The following is a 9,393-nucleotide window of genomic DNA, read 5'->3' as shown; positions in this document are numbered from 1 at the left end:
TACAAATTCATTAAACTTGCGCAATGATAATAATCAATAAACGTCATCCACAATAAGATTACTATTGTAGGAACGTATTAAAGGTGAGAGATACGATATAAATCGATATAAATCGTATAGGACATGACTAAACAAACTTTATTCCGTCGTGGTATAGGTAAAGTAAATAGGCTGCAGTGATTTCAAGTATATAGGTACCTAGTATAGGTATAATAGTTAAAGCTTTACTGTGTAAAATTATAGTATACTTATTATAAAATATAGGTATAGGAATACTTTTCTGCCATGACCAGAGTGAAGTAAATTTCAGTTTGGTAATTTCAAATGTTCTACTATTTTTTATCAAAGCAATTTTTTTTTTTTTGGATGACCTATATTTGTGAATTTGTGATTTATTGATCTCGAGCAGAATATATTTTTTGAAAATATCGGTGTATAAAATATCATCTACTGCGTCAGTATACTTAGTACCTATTTTATTTACAATAATTTAAAGTTATTATTAGATGAGTGAAGAAGTGCACAAATATCTATTATAATAGCATCACCACGCAATATTCCACTCCAATTTAAAAGTATTAAACACTTAAAAATAATTAATTACTGGTTCAATGTTTAATATTTACACAACTTTTTCTGATGATTTCCTTTAAAAATACAAAATCAAAAATATGTTTTAATTTTAAAAATTCGATTATTACTAAAAACTGCTACGATTAATATACGCTGTTTTAAAAAAAATGATAAAAATAGAAAACTTAAGAGATTCTATAATAATAGAAAAATAACAAAAAACAAACGTACAGACTTAACATTTTTGAAAACAAAAACTGGTTCGCGGCTCACAAAATATGTACTTTATCTTTCTATATTATTATTCCAAATAATAATAACAAGCGTAACGAAAATGTAACATTTCTACTAATACATAATATTACAATGCAATACCTATGTAATATTGTGAGTACCTAGCTAAATAAAATAACAAATATTTGAAAATTGACAAATATATTCATTGTCTAGGATTTAGAGTACCTACTGAAAGTTTTTACATTCGTTTCCCCCATCTGTTTGTCAATTATTACAAGTACTTTAAATGTTATAAAATTGAAATAAACGGTCTTAACCCATTTACAAAATGTGATTTAAACGTCCTAAATAGTATTTTGACTAATTTTATTATTCTTATTGTTATCAAATTGAAAAGTTTTATGTGTTTTTAATATAAAAATTATCATTATATTAATTATTATTAACGTTAATATTTAAGTCATATTATTATTTTGTTTAATTATTTTTAATATTGTGATATATACGCCAAAGCATTATTACTATACAATATATTATATGCAAATAATATTGTTTGTTAAACCTATACATATTCTACCATGGTTAGAGGCGAATTTATATTGCTATAGATATTTATTTTTATTTTAAAATTAAATTATTTCTATATTATAATAGTACATTAGGTATGTTGTATTATAGGCAATAAGATTATGCTCCCTGCTGTGATGTGTAAAATTAACCTAAGTGCACCGACATTAGTATAAGTATAATAATTAATAACACTTGGTACTTTATATTATTATAATACAATGTAGATAGGTAGGTACTAACTACTGACATATTATTTATATATTATTACGTAAGTACCTACCTATAGGTAGGTAAAAAACACATACCTATAGTGTACTATATTATCATGTGCATTAGTTTTCACCATTGATAATAAATACTAGTATTTATAATCAATGGTTTTCACGATACAGCATGTTATATATTTTTACTTGTAATTACTTCAACATAGTTTTAATACAATTTTAATACTATAATTTCTAATATAATATGATAGACGCATATTATCATAATATAGGTGATGTACCTACAAGACAAGTTTACTGTGAATTCGCCAATAACCATGTGCAACTTAATACATATCAAGTCCCTCGTAAACATATCAATAATGGAATTTAAATTGTTTTTGTTCTTTAAAAAAACTTTATTATAATATTGATGCTGATAAATATTATAAATCGTATCATTATATTTAAAGTATTTATTAGGTATTTATGTATTATTGTATGTACTAAATAAAACAAAAAATGGTAATAAATATTCAAACTATTATAACCGTGTATTTTTCTTTTGTTTTAATACTTATTGGCAATTTATTGTTTTCGAATTTCTAGGCGTGCGGAGTGCAGGTATAGTATATAGATAAGTAACTTTTTAAATATTAAATAGTGAATTCTACAGACCATATTTATAATTTATTCTCTCGTATTATATAGGTACAAGGTACATACGTGTGTTTCAGTCTTTAGAGGAGGGTGAAAGTGTGAAAGGGGACTATAAATATAGTGATCCAACAATTTTATGATTCCTTAAAATAAACTGATTTTCTTTCTTAATTAAAGCAAAATATGAAACCTTTGAAATAAGGGTTGAATTTGAATAGTATCAGATGAGCGGTGAACACGTAGAAGGAGGTGCTAATTAAATTATTTGGTAGGTACCTAACTACATTATATGTTATTAATTTATTATATTATATAGTAACATTTGTACAATTAAAATTCATAATCGATTTGTGGGCAGGGCTGGCACCTGAATTAATTGGAACCCGTAAGGCCGTAAGGCCGTAATACCCCCCCCCCCCCAAAAAAAAAAAAAAAACCCCTTAATAATCCAGCAACCGAAATCCATATAACCCGCTATTTAATTTTTTCCAATTCGAGAACTGGTATTCCATAATTTTGTAAGTATTTTTAGATTTTGTAATTATACATCCCCACTTGTTTAATAAGCAATAACCAATAAATAGGTAGGTATTGTTGTATTATGTAATTATAAAATATTTCTCCTTATCAACCCATTTTAACATTCACCTACACATGCATTTATGCTTCGTTTCGTCAATTCATTCCGATATTCAGTGGTATCGTCTATCAATAATTTATGAATTTAAATAATACTCTAAAGTCTAAGGATCGGTGATTCGGTGATTCAACACTCGAATATAGCACTGGAAAGTGGAAACCCGAAAAAATAATTTGGGTGCAAAGTCCCTGATCGTGAATTGTGAATTATAAATTCTACGTAGGTACATAATATTAACTACCTATATAATATTATGGATAACCACTAACCAATTGGACAACAATAGGTTAACCCTACTCTAATTTTAGATATTGGTCTTACAATGTGTAGTGTGTACCTATATATCACGGTTATAGATACTACTATACTAGTATCTATATCTGTGCTATGTATTAATATGTTTTATTTGTATGTCATTAATGACTAGATATTTATAAAAAAAAAAAAACTAAAAAAATTAAAAACTGATAATGTCCGTAAACCGCTCAAAAAAAATCAAATTATTTTATCGTTTATAGAAACTGCTAATATAAACATTCAGTGAAATTTTCAAGTATCTACAGTCATTCGTTTTTTTTTCATTACAACAAAATAAGAAAATCGTTACATGAGAAATCAAGTGATTATCAAATGTTGTAAAAATATGAATTTCAAACGCTCATAAAAATTTAATTTTACTTTCTTGTACACATGTTTTTATTGATAAAGGTAGACAAACTTATGAAAAATCTTGTATTACATTTTCAAATCTTAAATTTAAAAAGAAAAATTTTTATGAATTTCTAACTAAAAATAATTTGCAAAATTTTGTGTTTTTTCAGTATTTTGTCATTATTTGAACTTTAAATGCTTATAAAAAAAAACTAACTAAGGATTTTTAATATTTTTCAAAAGTCATTGTAACAACATAATAAAAGCTTTGAATTAAATTTTCAAGCTTTTTTACCTAACAAATAAAGTTTTATTGACGTTCTAAAAAAAAAGGTGGATAGTGGATGTCGCTCTGCTGTACAGTAGGTTACAAGTGGGTTACTGTAATGGATGGTGTTAAATTTGAATTCAATGATATAATATCATTGTATAAGAAAAACGATTCTGAGCGAAAACGGTCAGTCAGCCTATGATATTATTGTGAATAAAGTAATTTATATATAACCTATTTACGTGGAGCCTTGTTTTAAATTTTCAATCCTTAGCCATAAAAGTTAAACATTTTATACATTTTTAACTACAAAATAATTAATAAATTATAAAATTGATAAATGTTGTCAAAATTTTAACTTTAAATGCTTATAAAAAAAAATTGTGCCTATGTATTTTTTATATTTTTCAACTGCTATTAACAATATATCAGGAGCCTTATATTTAAGTTTCACGCTTTTTTACTCAACAAATAAAATTTTATTGATATTTATAGAAAAACAAACTAAAAAAATTGAAAACTGAGTCAAATTATTTCCAAAATTTTATCGTGTATATAAAATGCTAATACAAACATTCAGTGAAATTTTCAAGTATCTACAGTCATACGTTTTTTAATTACAACAAAATAAGAAAATCGTTACATGAGTGAATATCAAATGTAAAAATATAAATTTAAAACGCTCATAAAAATTTCATTTGACTTTCTTGTAGACATTTTTTTTTTGATAAAGGTAAACTAACTTATGGATAATCTTGTATTATATTTTAAAATCTTAGATTTAAAAAGAAAAATTTTAATGAATTCTCAACTCAAAATAATTTGCTAATTTTCGTGATTTTTCCGTATTTTGTCAAAATTTGAACTTTAAATGCTTATAAATAAAAACTGTGACTATAAGGATTTTTAATTTTTTTCATCTGCCTTTGAAATAATAACCTAGAAGACTTCTATTAAATTTTCAAGCTTTTTTACTCAACACATAAAATTTTATTGATATTTATAGAAAAAAAAACTAAAAAAAATGGAAATTGACAATGTCCTTAAACAGCTCAAAATAAGTCAAAATATTTGGAAAATGTTATGGTGTATAGGAAATGCAATTATAAACATTCAGTCAAAATTTCATGTCCCTACGGTCATTTGTCTTAGAGTTACACCAAAGACCAAAATCGATTTTCTCAAAAACAGATTTTGCGTAAAAATTCCCGTTTTTTCTTAATTTTTCTTTTGTTTTTCACGTCGCTTTTGAAAACTACCGGGAAATTAAAAAAAAAAACACACATCATTGTAAAATCAATATACATTCATCGCTTCGCTCAGAATCTAAAAAACGGGTAAGTAGATGTCTACTCTACAGTATAACGGATTGTATTAAACTTGAATTCAATGATATCATTGTATAAGAAAAACGATTCTGAGCGGAGACTGTTTGTCAGTCTGGATTTTAGATTCTGAGCGAAGCGATGAATGTATTGATTTTACAATGATGTGTTTTATTTTTATTTTTTTTTGTGTCTGTCATCACCTTTTAGGTCAGTAAAAGTGTTTGGATTTTCTTCAACAGTAACTTTTCTGATATGAAAGTGAATCTAGTTGGTACTTTGTGGGGTCGAAAGTAAAAATTTCCCAGTAGTTTTCAAAAGTGACGTGAAAAACAAAAGAAAAATTAAGGAAAAAACGGGAATTTTTACGCAAAATCTGTTTTTGAGAAAATCGATTTTGGTTTTTGCTCCAACTATAAAACAAATAACCGCAAATAACCATAGGTACATGAAATTTTGACTGAATGTTTATCATATGTAAGCATTTTCTATACACCATAACATTTTGACTTATTTTGAGCTGTTTACGGACATTTTCAGTTTCCATTTTTTTTAGTTTTTTTTATCTATAAATATCAATAAAATTTTATTTGTTGGTTAAATAAGCTTGAAAATTTTATAGAAGGCCTTATTTGGAATTTTATTTTAAATTTTCAATCTTTAGCTACAAAGTTTGAACATTTTATAAATTTTTAACTACAAAATAATTATTACATTTTAAACTAAAAAAAAAAATTAAAAAAAACACACATCATTGTAAAATTAATACATTCATCGCTTCGCTCAGAATCTAAAATACCTAAAAAAGTTGGAAACTGAGTATATCCGTAAACAGCTCAAAACAAGTCAAAATATTTTGACATTTTTTCATATATAGAAAAGGCTAATATAAACATTCGGTGAAACTGTCATGTAATTACGATCATTTGTTTTAGAGTTACACCAAAAGCCAAAATCGATTTTGTCAAAAACCGATTATGCGTAAAAATTCCCGTTTTTCCCTAATTTTTATTTTGTTTTTCCGTGCGCTTTTGAAAACTATTATGGCCTCCCAAAAGTACCAACTAGATTCACTTTCCCACCGAACAAGATACTGAAGTTGAAAATCGAAGCATTATTGCGACTATTAATCGTGTACACAGACACAAAAATTAAAAATTAGAAAACACACATCATTGTTAAATCAATACAATCATCGTTCCACTCAGAATCTAAAATGAAAATAATAAAAATAAACACCATTGTAAAACCACTAGCTTCCTCGATCCGCTCAGAATCTAAAAATGCACAATAAATGGGTTTGTTTAGAAATTTCAAAAATAATGTGTAGAAAAAAATTCTAACTCCATTCACCTATACAATACAATATTATGAATACAGGTATATTATAATATTATGTTGATTATATTTTATTACGGGACACTTGTCGTACGCGCTCAACCACACGATATTATGTCAATAATTAATTAATAAAGTTCCGAGGTGCCACCAGTATATTCATAAATATAGTTAAATATTACATGTATTATGTAAAGGTAAATTAATTAATAATTATAGAGGTATCTTATTGACATAGATAAAATATAAATGCGCCAGTAGAACGCATACAACAAGATAGTCGTGTTATAAATAGTACAATCAGTGGCGTAGCGAATCATGTTTTTCAGAAGCAATTTCTTCTGGTTTCTGGGGGGGGGGGGGGGGGGGTGTTGGGTCATAACCTCATGAAGCCCAAATACACGGTCAGTCTTTGAACTTTATTTTGGGTGCTACCCCATTATTACCCCATATTTGCATTATGAAAATGTTATCTCATATAGTCATATGAAAAATGGTAATATACTAATATTATAATCGTTTTGTGAAAATTTAAAGTATCTACGGTTATTCGCTTTTGTGTTTCTACAAAAAAACAAACTCGATTTTGCCAAAAATTGGTTTTATGTAAAAATTCATGTTTTTCTTTATTTTTAATTTCATTAAAAGTGAATACGTACATACCTTCTATTTTCAAATCTTTTAGATTATCGGGTACTTTTGGAAAACTCCGAGTTCTTTGATTATGATTTTTTTATTAATTTCTTTTTACGAAGTTCTTCAAGAATACCATCTGAAAGACTCGTTACAGCTTCTGAAAATAAATGTGCAGGCGTAGATTTTGATACTTTGGCTTGCATTTTATTTTTTCCATGGACGAATGAAAGATGTCATGGAAGATCAATTTTAATTAAATGTTTTTCATCTAGGGAAGTTTTTATTATTCGTGGAGACATAGCAATATTATTGTACCCATAGGTATGATATACTATACATTATACTATAGGTACGCAATAACACAATACCAATTTATATTTTTAGATTAATTTGCAAAATCTCATAAGGGGTTATTTTTTCGGGGGTTTTTTTTCGCGGTTCCGTCTATAACACCCACTGTAATTACATAACTATTATGTAAATGAGTTGGTTAAGTAGAAATTTAATTATTATTGAATGATTGTATTGTGAAATGTAATTATCTGTCATATATTTTATTTATCAATTTCAAAATTTCAAACGTTGTCCTTGTTGATTATTATAGTAATCATTACTCATTAGTTGTGTACTTGTGTCGTGTGTGAAAACAAAAGTTGATAAAGTCGATGTCCCTAGTTAATGTAAACTCACTAAGGCTCGCTTTTTTTGAATATTCGAGTTTCACAGTTTGGTACACTTAAGCCGGGTCGCATGAACTTAAGGGGATTCCATACCGTGATTTTCTGTTTTTGTCAAACACACGCCCAACATAGGATTTTTGACGAATTCTTTGCCAAACATATTAATTGATCTAATGAAGTGATGAGAATTCTGAAAACAGATTTTAATTCGTCGTCAAGTCTACTTGAAATCGACTTTCCACAATTTTGATTTTTTGATTTTAGCTTCTCCAAAAATTGAAATACAAAAATGTTTAAATACTCTTTTTTAATATGACGTTTTTTGGAATTTGGTGGATGATATCAAAAATGTGGGAAAGTCGATTTCAAGTAGACTTGACGACGAATTCAAATCTGTTTTCAGAATTCTTATCGCTTCAATAGATCAATTGGAATGTTTGGCAAAAAACACGTCTATAATACTATGTCACGCGTGTGTTAGACAAGAACAGAGAATCAGGGTATCGAATCCCCTTAACATTTAACGAAGCAATAGTGAGCTAATATGGTCCCTTAAACATGATTTGGTGGCTCATGATTAAATTTTATTGAATCATAAAATGAATATATTTTTCATGCAACCCGGCATTAGTATTTAAAATGTATTATTAGGTACAACAATTAGTATGGAAATATTTGAATCACACTACATACTTATTTAAATTTAAAAAAATTGTTAAAAAGAAAATCCAAAACAGATACAAATCTCAGTACAAAAATCAAGTATTTATTAAAATAGGTACCATTAAAAAGTCTTGATGCTGAAAGTATTTTAAACTGTATTCAATATCAAAAAAGTATTTGAACACTTTATTACTTTAATACTTTACAACAGACTTATAGGCTATAAATTTAATTTATAGGTCTGATTACAACACTGTGTATTGGGGCAGTGGTAACTGCTATAATTCTCAAAATATAATATAAACAATATTATACAAATATAATGATGATTGGATGATTTGAATTTAATCAAAAATGTAAATAGGAAACAAGAAATGTATAAAACGTATCGTCCATATTTTACTGATTTTAGCATGTGATTACAATTATTTTAAATATTAAGGTATGACTATATGACATGTATGATATAATATGATTTTATGAAACTAAACTAGGCTAATTTAAATATATTGCAATGTTTATTTTATATTTTATAACAATTGTCAAATATTATATTATGCTCATCAAAACATTAGAGTTTGAACCAACTACTTAAAAATTAAATTTTAAGTTTACGGTTTGTACAGGGTTAATATATATAACTATGTAATCATAAATGTGATACAATTTTAGAACAAAAATAATACCTAACAGCCTAACATATTATATTATTAATAATACATAATATAAAAGCTTAAATATAATTAAAAATAACAATGGACAAATGTTCAATCTACACTTCAAGTATTTTGCCATTATATGTATGCAAAATAATATTTTTGAACAGCAACTTTTTATACATAAAAATAATAACGAAACTAGCTAGTTATCAACACATAAGAACATTTTAATTTATCAAAAACAAAAACTATACCAATTTCAAGCATTGTAAAATAATAAATTTAAA

This window comes from Metopolophium dirhodum, chromosome 3, assembly GCF_019925205.1.
Source record: "Metopolophium dirhodum isolate CAU chromosome 3, ASM1992520v1, whole genome shotgun sequence".
NCBI classification, from domain to species: Eukaryota; Metazoa; Arthropoda; class Insecta; order Hemiptera; family Aphididae; genus Metopolophium; species Metopolophium dirhodum.
This window is presented reverse-complemented; position numbering follows the sequence as displayed.